This window comes from Phaseolus vulgaris, chromosome 9, assembly GCF_000499845.2.
Source record: "Phaseolus vulgaris cultivar G19833 chromosome 9, P. vulgaris v2.0, whole genome shotgun sequence".
Lineage (NCBI taxonomy): Eukaryota > Viridiplantae > Streptophyta > Magnoliopsida > Fabales > Fabaceae > Phaseolus > Phaseolus vulgaris.
The window spans coordinates 3,090,675-3,101,149 of NC_023751.2; the positions used below are offsets into that span (position 1 = coordinate 3,090,675).

Consider the following 10,475-nt stretch of genomic DNA (forward strand, 5'->3'; position numbering starts at 1 on the left):
ATATAATTAAAATTATAAAAAAAATTATTATAAAATAAAATAATTAATTATATTATATATATATAATAAATTATAAATATAAATAATAATAATAAATGTATTTTTTAATAATAAAGAAATAAATTTATATAATAATTATTAATTAAAAATTAAAGATAAAAATAAGAATGTTATTTAATATAAAAATAAGTTATTATCAAATATTTATAATTATAAATATTTAAGTAAATTTTAATTAAAATAATTATAATTTATAAATAAATAAATAAGTAAAATTATTTTTTTAACAATTTGTAAATATAAGGATAAATTTGTAAATTTACATTTTTATCAATTAAAAAAAAATAGAACTTCAATCTCATTCATCATACCACTCAAAAACTTTCATAAACTTTTCCCACATTTTTCACTTTATTTACCTTAATCCAAACATCCAAACTTTCTTTACACTTTCTCTTCAAATCATCTCAAATCCACTCCCTCATTTCCACTCTTTAATCCAAACAAAACATTACTCTTCGACACCTTTGACTTTCTACTCTTCAATCCAAACAAAGCATACTCTTTATTATCAACAATAAAAAAAAGTTTCACCAAAATAATGAATGATTGTGTAATATATGATTTATGATTCAATTAATTTTATACAATAGTAACAGTGTTACTTGATAGAACTATACAATAAATTTGAGTTAAATGAATGGTAATTAAAAAAAAGGATGCATATCATAGGTTATAAGGTATAGGAATTTACCTAATAATATAAGAAGAATGAATCCAACGGTATATTCTCAGTGGTTTATTTTGGTTAATTAACAGTAGAATTAATTATTTTTAAAGTGGAGAAAGATAAAGGGGATTAAGAAAATGAGTGAGAAGTTTTAAAGGAAGTTATATTTTCTTTTTAGATAATGGAATTAAAAAAATAAAAGTGAATAAAAAAATAACACAGAAGTGTCCAAAATAATAATTAAACGACAAAATAATAAAAATGAATTAATAAAATAAAATATTTATAAGAAACAAATTTGTGTCACCAAAAACACTTAGATAATGAAGAATCCCTTTATGTGTAGGGATAGATATCTCATTTTATTTTATTAGTACAATGAAATACTTTGTCATTTCATATGAATTACTTAAAAAATAAAATTATTTGTTTTTTAAATTAATGTTAAAGACCGTTTTTATATCCAAATCTTTCTTTAATTCCTTAATTTAAGGCAACAATATAAAGAAATTTAGAAAGAAAGAAAGAGAGAAAAAAAGAAAGAGAAAGAAAGAAAGAGAGAAAAAAAGAAAGAGAAAGAAAGAAAGAGAGAAAAAACATAGTCTCACCCACTTAAAGTCTCACACGTATTAAATCAAGTAACCTCCATTTTCAATCCCTCTTTTCACTCCATTTCCAATTAGTCTTTTTACTTAATTTCAAACAACTATATTCTTTTGGTAAAATCATCATTTTTTTGTATCTACCATCAGTTGAATCTTGATTTTAACGTGAATATCATCATACTTTTCGATCCTAAAACTACTAATGGAAGAGAAGAAAAAACTTGAAGAATAATTGACTATTCCAAAATTATTTTTATATGTATGTTAAATTTCTATCATGAAAGTTTAGAGGAAGTGTGGGTGTATCCGTAGTATATCTAATTATTATTTATCACAAACAAATCAAGTTTATTTTTTATTAATAATAATATTTATTTGAGTTTTTTTTATGGGTGAATGTAAATATTTAGAAAAATATGGTTTTTTTTTATTGAGTAATCCGTCAATTTAGAGGTTATTAGATAAGGATGGCTTGGCAAGTGATTCAGATGGACTCTTTACTAATTTGTTGCCGGTAGGTTAACCATTTTAAAAAAACTCGCGACTATTTTATATTCACATGTATTTATATGTATTTGCAAATGTTTTTTTATTAAAATCATATAATATCATTAAAATAAAATAAAATATATATTTAAATAATAATTTATCTTAACCTATAATCTAAAATAATTACATTATAAAATATCAGTACAAATAAAAATAATTTTAGAAAAATAAATTCAAATAAATAATACATAAAAGTATATATTTTAATAAAAAAACATTTTATAAAAATCTTTAATTCTATAAGTTTAAATATAAAAAACATAAATATATAAAATTATTTTTTAAACAAATTTTAGTATTTTTTTACTGATGACTTTACTTTTTTCATCTGCATTCGAAAAAAAAACTCTAAATAAGTTTGTTTAATATGTGATATTAATCTAATGTCTTGTTACTTTGAATTAGGGATGTGGGTTTTCAGTTGAGAATAAAAGGGGTATAGATAGTATACATGTTTTGATATTTCTATTTGGATTTTTGTTTTTTGGGCTTATAAGCTACGAATGTGCTTTTAGTAATCTCCTTCTCTTTTACAAAGACACCACACATTATCTTTTTTCCTTTTTTTTTTCCCTCAACATTTTGGATATATAAAATTGTTATTTTGAGGGTAGTTTGGATTTGTGAGTACTGATTTAAAATAAAAGTCTGGTGAATGATATGATTAGGATGAAAAATAGATAAATTTGAGAATATTTAATTTTTTGTTAAATAATTGAATCTTAATTTGATCATTAGATGGAAATTATATTAAACAATATTTTGATTTGATTGATATTATTTATTTAATTGAGTTGGTTGATTATTCAAATTTGAATATAAATCTTTATAGGATTATGATAAGATGAATTGAATATTGACATTTTTATGTTCGTATTTCATTTTCATCTATGTTTACATTTTTAATTCTATTAAATTTTGTTTTAATTTCTGCTTTACGTAAAATAACTTCTTAATGAATTAATTTGTACCGGAGGAACATATAGTATAAATATGAATCGATATTTTTTTTTTAAAAATTAAAAATATTTTATTTAAAATTAAAAAATAACTTTAAATTTAATTCAACTTCATAAAATTATTTATAAAATAAAATTTACATTTATTATGAAGTAGACTTTAAGCCTAACTCAGTTCCATAAAACCAGCTCATGAAGTTGAGGTTTGCACCCAGTTATATACAATGAAATTTCATCATCTCTAGTCGATGTGGGGTCTCCAACACACCCCTAAGCTCGACAAATACTCGCTAGGATAGACTCAAAATTGCTTTGATACCATATTATGAAGTGAACTTTAAGTCTAACTCAAATCCATAAAACTAACTAAGGTTGAGGTTTGCACTCATTTATATATAATGAAATGTCATCTCTAGTCGATGTGGGATCTCCAATATCATTATCACTTATAAATGTCAACAAATATTTTTGAAATATGCATTATCACTTAGTTGTCATCATTTGAGGTTTTGTAAATGTCAATGTGGTTGGCTTGTTAAAGTCGGTAGTCATCCGAAGGTGGTGTTGACAATCCAAATGACCAATATCTTTGAAATGATAGGTTTGATTGAAGAGATAATGTTATGGTGTCAATTTAAAAAACAAAACATTTTGGGTAGAGTTTTGTTTCAATGTTGGTGTAAAAGACGAGAGATTTAAGTTGCAGGAACAAGACACTTTTCAATTTAAAAAGATTAGAACTCTTTATTGTAGTTGAGAAAATGAACGAGAAAAGTAAAAAAAAAACGTCGGTCGCAATAGATTTTTTCTTTCAGCAAACAAATAAAAAAAAATAGATCATGTAAGGAAAAGGATGAATTTATTTTCTTTCATGGCTTATATGTGTAACATTTTTTTACATACATTTAAGATTCAGTCAAATACACTAATCTCCGCTAGTAAAATTTTACAGTGATATGTTCTGTTTGGGAATCATGATCTTTGATAATAAATTAGGAATTGTCTAATTTTGTTTGGTGGAGCATAAAATCAAAGCATTTTTTTACTTCACAAATGAAATTCTTTTAATTCCAAAACTATCTTTTGGAAAAAAAATATGAGGTTTTTTTTTTCAATTGTTTAATTCATAGACATTTTGAACTCCGTAATTAAATATAAATTATATTTTGAATAGCAGAATTTGAAAGATATGTTTTGTATTTTGAATTCTAGAGTTGGAAAGATATTTTTAAATAAAAAAGGTAAAATATAACTTTTCACAATAAATATGAAAGTGCAGGAAGTAAATGTCCAAAATCAAAGATAAGGAACGTTTTCTATAAAAACTTTCATGCTAGACATTATTATGCAATTAGGAAAGTTAATAATTATTTAATTAAGTTGATTTGAATATAGAGTTATTGTTTTTGTATGAATCGGTAAGGCCTCGTCCTGAATGTTACTCGTATTTTTTGGTGTCATCGATGTCGGTGTCTGACAAGTCTCAACTATCAATCTTCGATCATAGTAAGGTTACCTGTAAAAGGTCATTCAACGCTCAAGTAAATACTAAATAATTGATCAAATGGTATGAAGTAATTATGATTGAATATCATATACATACTTAAGTTAATAATTTCATTCTGTAGTGGTTTAAATTACAGGTTAAGGTTAATGATGTGATTTTTGAGATTGAAATAATAAAATAATTGTTATTTAAATATAAAAGATTGTTAGGTTAATTGTTTACTTCAACTTCTTAAAAGCATTAATCTTAGTAGAATCATAACTTTGGTAAGTAAGTTTTTGGAAGATTAGAGTTTTGTGTTTATGATATATTTATGTTGGAAGATATTTAATACAAATCTTCTTCCAACAATAAATATTGATGATTAAATTATGAATATCTTTGTGCGTTGAAATGAGTTTTATATGTAGATGTTGAATTTGATAATATTAATTCACCATTCTACATACGTTATGATTGTAATTAGAATAAAAAATTTCGATTACATGTGTTAGTTAACTTTTTTTTCTCGTTACTTTTAGTTTTATATAATTTTAAAAATATATTAATTTTAAAAAATTTACATAAAAATTGATTAGGAGTTTTTTTTATTAGTATTATTAATCTTATGTAAATTTTTGATATATTATTTATAAAACGATATTTTAACGTATTAAAGTTAAACGAATTCATCATTTTAACATAAATTTACATAAGGAATACATGATAACATTTTTTAAAGTGTTACATACATAACTCAACCTATTAAGATAAGCTTGTAAAAATCAAGTTGTAAATTGTAACACTTATTTAATTAAAGTTATCATGATGAATTCATTCACAAATGATGATACAAACTTTAGGTTGTGTTTGCTTCTGGGGGTGACACTGTAGCTGAAGACGAATGAGAGGGTGTTACTCTCGTTTGCTTTAGTGGAGTGTTGAAGTTGAGGGTGCAGGTGAAGGGAAAGATGTGGGTGGCAGCGTTCCTCTCATCACTGAAGAAAAAAGAGAGGAGGTTAAAATGAAAGTCATGTAGGACATGAACAAAGACAATGCTACCCCTTGTTTTTTTTTCACACTTTATACTTTATCTTACACGACCCTTGCATGGCATGCACAACAGTAGTGCAACACTGTTATGCACAATGACAACAATGACAAGACACACGAGAAGAGATTCCTGAATTTGGTTTAGGGAATCTCTTTGACCAGAGTTGAATACGAATTCAATACCATGAATGAGTTGGTGAGAGAGTAGATAGGTCATAAGTGCTCATTCACGTGTATAACATGATTCTGCAAAGCTAAGAAACCACTCAAACAAATTCAAAGTATCCTTACAGACTTTTTGATGTGAATACAACTACAAGAATACATGATTCTTTGACATTCTTAGGAGCAACTTGACGTGTATAACATGATTATGCAAAGCTAAGAAACCACTCAAACAAATTCAAAGTATCCTTACAGACTTTTTGATGTGAATACAACTACAAGAATACATGATTCTTTGACATTCTTAGGAGCAACTTGAGCTGGTCATAAATGGCACTTTACTTAGAATTGGATCAATGTTCTAATTCAAGAACTCACCAAGACTTTGCACCAACCAAAACTCATATGGAGGTCCATATATTGTCAAATGGAATCAAACAACAAAGAATTGGAAGAACACAAATAGAAACCGAACAAAATCATAAAGCTAAGCTGCTGGACCGAACAAAATCAATTAAACAATGCTGGAAACACAAATTTAAACGGTAGAAAATGAAGGAGAACACTTAGGAATTAAAACTGCCGAATGGAAATTGAAGAAAAGGAAGAAGAAACACTTATAGAAGGAGTGTGCTGGATTTTGAGACTTGGAAGAACACTTCACGCCACTTGGTTCCTTGATCCAAGATAAGTGATGAAGTGCCGCCACTTGAAGCTCACCATTGCTCACAAGATAAGGCAAAGGAAGAAGAAGACTCAAGACTCACAATTTCTCTCCAAATTTGAGTATAGTCTCTCTACTATAAAATTCCAATCTGAATTGTGAAGGACCTAAGCCCTCCTTTTATAGGAGTAAGGGCTGGTCATTTACATAGCTTATTCCCTAAGCTACCCAAAAAACTCCTAAGATCACACCCCCCTTACTAAGCTCACTCCCCAAGCTTCTAGAATTTGCTAAACTAAAGCCTAAAGATGCTTTTACAAAAGAGGTGTCTCATGTTTCCCTCTAAGCACCTTTCTAAACATTATTCTATAGTATTTACAATTTAAAAGAAACTATAAAGAGAGATATTTAATATGAAGCCTATTATTTGAGAGTTTGTAGACTTCTTTATCTTTAGGCTTGATCTTCTCTTTGACTTCTTTTAATTTGTGAGAAGACTAGAAGGAAGAACTTCAAATGTGTAGGTGAAAATCCTCTTCCTTCATTAATAAAATCCTCTCCTAGTGGATATCCATCACTTTTGCATTGGTTTAGGGGGCTTAGAGAGGTTCGTGAGTAAGCATAGTGGTACGAGAATGAGTTTGGTAGTTCATCTTTGATCTCAGGTTAGCTTTCTATGAGTTTAGTTTCTAGTCTAACTGATTATCATTGAAAAACAATGCACAACATAATCAATTATGTTGTTAAAAATAGTGGATTATCGATTATGCTCGTGACATAATTGATTATCTATAATTTTTATAGGAGCATAATCGATTATGGGGTCTGTGTAAGTCTTGGATTTATAACTACAAGCAAAGTCGATTATGCCTATTAAATCTTTGGATAATCGATTATGTGGTATTTGTAAGACAAATGATTATTGGTTATATTTATAATTTTTCTAGATTTTGGATTTTTTTTAAAATCAAATGTGTATTGTTTTCACGCACAAATTCATCTTCCTCAGAGTTGCATTGTGTTGTTATGCTTTTCTTCCTCCTAGTTCAATTTGATTTTGTTCTATTAGGAGAAATTCAATAATTATATATTAGTAATTTAATTATCCTGTTAATTTGTTTATGTAATTGTACATTTGATGGAAAATATTTGATGAAATATAACAATTTATTTTATCCGACATGAATTTAAATTATAGATGTGAATATATTTTTAAAAAATATTATTATTAATAAAAATAGTTTTTGTCTTTTTCATGAAAATTAATTATATATTTTATTTTAAAATAGAGATGTCAAGAGAGTAATGGAATTTATATTATATTATTTAAAATTAATTTAACAAATTAAATATATTTATTTTTCAGAATCCATTTCAATGAGTTTTTGAGAGTGTTAATTAAAATCCATTTTAAATATAGACTAAATTAATGTAATTATTGTTTTTTATTGATTAGTAGAAATTTATTTACATATTAGTCATAAGACATTCAATTTTGTTTTGTGTTTTTAGATTATTCCTTTATTTTTTAGATTTTTTTTTGACAAAAGTATTTTTTGAACATTTAATTGTTTATAAAAAATAGATTTTTTTTATTTAAAATTAATATTTTGACATAATGGAAATAGAAAAATTGAATCTTATATTTTATTTTTCACATTTTACATAGACATAGCATAAATGTTATGAAATAGATATAGTTTATTTCTCACATTTTATGTAACACCCCATAATTTACATATAACTATTACAATACCGGTTTTACATAATTCTATACAAGCTTACAGTTTTTCAAAATATTCCTAATACATGATTAGGATTTATAGAAATACAAATATTTACATATCCACAGCTCAAAATAAAACTCTGTAACCTCTAAGGTTCTCCTGCACCTGTATGGTCATCTGCTCGTGTACATAGTACAGTTATCGCAGTTCAAACACAGCAAGAAAAGCAAGGGTAAGCGACTAAAAATAGAATTTTATAATATACACACTTAAATCCAAAGAGAAAACCAAATTACATGATCAATTTATCAAATTATTCAATTTTTTTCAAATCTCAACAATAAACAATCACATAGATCTCACATGGATCTACACATCCAGAATATTCAACAAACAACGTCTTCCGGAAGACCCGTATTAAGTAAGTCCTACCAGAGACTAACACCTGATCCAAAGATTACCAACGAATCCAACAGAAAGGATCAGGGTAAGTTCAATACAACCCAAGCCGTGCATCTCATATGTCACGATGTGCATGAACTCCCCCATCAGCTTCTCACCACCTGATATCTTAGTCTATGTGACTTAGATCATCAGTGAAGCTCGGAGATCTCTGTTACCACATAGGCATCAATACTTAATACACAACAAACATCAGTCCATACATTATCCCGACATCAATATTTAATACACAACGAACATCAGTTCATACATTATCCCAAATGTATGAATTCAATTCCATACCATTTCGTCATACAATATAATTCAAAAAGTGATCCAAAATATTCAAAAGTCTATTTGACATAAAAAAATACACTTTAATACTAAATCATCAAAACCGAATATTTCCACAAATTTAAATAATATATAAACAAACAACCCAATATATATAAACACACAACATCCCTGCAAGAAAAATTGAATATTGGGACCACGTCCCTTCCGCATTCAGATCTTCTATCCTAGGGTGCTATTAAAAATTAAATTTAGCTTCCCTTACCTCAATTGCTTGCTTTCCAAGCAACTTTTAGAATTTTATTCCCCACCGTTTGGATAAGCTTCAAGATTTACAGGCCTAATGCAAATTATCCAAACAGAACAAAAATTCAGTATATAATAGAATAAGTTGAGAGGATTAAACTTTTCAACTGACCCCACCAAGATTGATGACTAAATCCTAAGGAAAAACAGAGAACAAAGGATATTTAGAGTAAAAATGAACTTACTCTGTTTGAAAATCTGATCGGGTAGAAATGTTCCTTAACTCCTCTGCTACAGCGTGGTATGATCAGATTCTAAAATAGATGAAGTTTGGGAGAGAAATTAAGAGAGAGAGAGAGAGAGAAAAAGAAGAAAAATGGTACTGTGGTGTGAAGAAGAATGTTTCTGTTGCTTTTAAAAAAAAGCACGCTGTTACATTATCTCCAACTACAAAAATTTTCGTCCTCGAAAATGAACTTACCAAAATAGAGATTAGGGTATGATGCTCGTATCTCCTCTTCAATTTCCCAAGTGGAGTCTCCAGATATGAGATCCCACAATACTTTCATCATGGGAATACTTCTTCCACGAAGTTGTTTCACTTGTGAATCTATAATTCTGATTGGCTTCACTTCAAATGACAGATTTTCTTTCACCTGGATGGAATCAGACTCTAGAATGTGGCTAGGATCAGGCACATACTTTCGTAGCTGGGATACATGGAAAATATTGTGAATGTTAGCTAAAGGAGGAGGCAAAGCAATTTCATAAGCCACAGGGCCTATTCTCCTGAGAATTTGATAAGGTCCTATGAACTTAGGAGTCAATTTCTTGGATTTGAGTGCTCTTCCTACACCAGTGAACGGTGTAACTCTAAAAAAGACATGCTCACCCGCAGAGAATTCTAAAGGTCTTCTTCTTTGATCTGCATAAGATTTTTGCCTGCTGAGAGATGTTTTCAATCTTTCCTGAATCATTTTGACTTTCTCATTGGTTTGTTGTATTAATTCTGGTCCAATTAACACACTCTCACCATCCTGAAACCAGCACAGAGGTGTCCTACACTTTCTTCCGTACAATGCCTCGAAAGGAGCCATTCCTATGCTAGCTTGGTAACTGTTATTGTAAGTGAACTCTACCAATGGTAGAATTTCATCCCAACTGCCCAAATGATCTAACACACAAGTCCTAAGCAAATCTTCTAAGGACTGGATAGTTCTCTCTGATTGTCCATCAGTTTGAGGATGGTATGCTGAACTAAGTCTGAGTTTAGTTCCCAAAGCTTCTTGAAGTGTTTGCCAGAATCTGGAGGTGAATCTAGGATCTCTATCTGAAACTATGTTGGAGGGTACACCATGCAATCTGACTATTTCATCTATGTAAATTTGGGCCAACTTTCGCATAGAGATTCTCAAGTCTATAGGTAGGAAGTGTGCCGTCTTTGTCAACCTGTCCACTATGACCCAAACAGAGTCATGCTTCCTCAAAGTACGTGGTAAGTGGGTAACAAAATCCATTGAGATACTATCCCACTTCCACACTGGAATGTCTAACTG

At 28.2% G+C, this 10,475-nt stretch overlaps 1 long non-coding RNA gene across 1 annotated transcript; it reads right to left on the reverse strand.

The window, feature by feature from the left end:
• Window positions 1–7,964: 7,964 nt before the first annotated feature.
• LOC137822831 (uncharacterized) lies at window positions 7,965–9,278 on the reverse strand. Its single transcript, XR_011082994.1, has 3 exons — window positions 9,165–9,278; window positions 8,939–9,013; window positions 7,965–8,115 (listed from the first exon to the last, which is right to left on the reverse strand). It is a non-coding gene; the product is annotated as an uncharacterized lncRNA (long non-coding RNA).
• Between the last annotated feature and the right edge of the window lie 1,197 nt (window positions 9,279–10,475).